This window comes from Arachis ipaensis, chromosome B02 (assembly GCF_000816755.2).
Source record: "Arachis ipaensis cultivar K30076 chromosome B02, Araip1.1, whole genome shotgun sequence".
Lineage (NCBI taxonomy): Eukaryota > Viridiplantae > Streptophyta > Magnoliopsida > Fabales > Fabaceae > Arachis > Arachis ipaensis.
This window is the reverse complement of record NC_029786.2, coordinates 43151492-43153466: the sequence shown is the minus strand read 5'-3', so window position 1 is coordinate 43153466 and position 1975 is coordinate 43151492. Positions and strand designations below refer to the sequence as shown.

The 1975-nt window shown below is 30.8% G+C and overlaps 1 long non-coding RNA gene across 1 annotated transcript; it reads right to left on the bottom strand.

Annotated features, from left to right (window-relative positions):
* On the bottom strand, window positions 847-1434 carry LOC110267634. The gene is made up of 2 exons (XR_002355466.1): window positions 1136-1434; window positions 847-1099 (listed from the first exon to the last, which is right to left on the bottom strand). It is a non-coding gene; the product is annotated as an uncharacterized LOC110267634 (long non-coding RNA).

The following is a 1975-nucleotide window of genomic DNA, read 5'->3' as shown; positions in this document are numbered from 1 at the left end:
ACTAATTAAGGTAGGGGATTTAACGTTTTTAATTTAGAATGCCTACAAAGTTATTGGATAAGTGCAAATGGTTAATAATAGTTAAGAATTTTTTAATTGACAAGAATGACTTGAAATGTGTTTGAGAATGGTTAGCTATTGTGATGATTCGAATTAAATGTGGTTGTGAACGGTGATTAAACTGGTAATATTGATTTTGATTTGAGGCTGTAACTATTATCGATTTTCTAATTGTTTGGAATTATTGAGAATCCTGTTATTTGATTATGTTGAGCTGGTTGCCATAAGCTGGTTTGCTTGATGGTTGCAAACTGACTGAAATTCTGATCTTTGACAGATTTATATTGAATTGAATGATGTACTGGTTATTTGATATAGTGTAACAGTAGTGGATTTGTTGGAAATTCTGATCTTATGTGATATTGCTGAATTGGTTGAAATCTGGTTGTGAATTGTATTTTGAATTACTGATTTTCTTGTGATGAGTTGGCTGAGATTTTGATCTTGAATGAATTACTTTGAATTGTTTGATATTGAATTAGAAATTTAATATATTGGGATGGCTGTAAAATGGATTTGTGACAGGTTGGAATTGGTTGAACTGTGGCTGCGATTAGTGATTTATTTAAGTTTACTTATTAAATTAAGATATGAAGAGTTAATCATTGAATGAAATGTATTTGAGAAGAGTTAGTTGTGGTGATTATTCTGAGTTATGATTGAAGTTGGATGCGAATGTGAATTGAGTTTGGGTTACGGCTGTGATATTGACTGGTTTCGTTGTCGTGAGTAATTAATTGATGAGATTTGCTTTAGTTTGAAGCTGTAATTGATATTGGTGTTTTCTTATTTTGATGGGATTGTTGAAAAGTTCTGATTCTATGTGATTATACTGAATTAGTTGAGTTGTGTGGCTGTATTCTGGTTATGGAGAGTAAGTGCTTGTTATTGTTTTTAGTTATTTGATGTATCGGAATGGCTATGAAATTGACTTGTGACTGGTTGGAACTGGTTTTGGTAGTTGCTAATGTTGGTTCATGATTAATTAGAATTAAGTTTGAGAACTGTTAACAGATTGAAGCTTGATTATTAAATTTATCTTATGAAATCTGAATTTTAAGATAAGAACAGTAACTCTAAAAGTATAAGGATAACTTGTGATAATTGGGAATTATATGGAGCAGAATTTTTGGGTGAACATATTATAAGAGAACTGGAATTATGTAAATAATACATACTATGTGTTTTGGTGTCAATATTGCTAAGATTCTGGTTAAGTTAGGTGATAATGTGTTTTGGGTGTTTGGAAAGTGCAAAATTGTTAATCCTTTGGTTAAAATAATTTATGAATTGATCAAATTGAAGTTGGGTAGATGGAGTACGTGGAAGTTGCGGATTATGGCTGAATTATTAACTATTGCGAATTGTTAAATTTCTGATTGATTTATTGTGATAATTGTTGAGAAAGGTTCGATGAGATGTTGAGAAAGAGGGAACCCGTAAGGGTGGCTAAGTCCGAGTTTTAGGGGAGGTGCTGCCGAAATTTTATGAAAATCTGAGGTTTCATTTGAAAAGTTATTTTATAAGCTTTGAATTTGGAAAATTATATTACTTGAGTTTTATTTAGTTAAGAAAGGAATTATAATATTTTGAGTTCGATTTACCAAAGAAAAGTCTGTAAAGTTTTAATGACAGAAAAATAGACAGAGATTAGTGAACGAACTAAGGGAACATAGTTAGTTCTTGAGTTGCGACTAGGGTTAGGTATAATATGAAAAGTTAAACTGTTTCAGTATAGACTTAATGAACCTATACTTGGAACAGGCAAACTATTCATACCGAAATTTACATAAGCCTTAAATATATACATTAAGCAGAGAAATCAGAACAGAATAGAGAAATACAAAGAACAGAGTAATCAGAGTAGAGTAAAGAGATAAAGAGAAGAAGAGTAACATAGATATAAAGGAAAGAG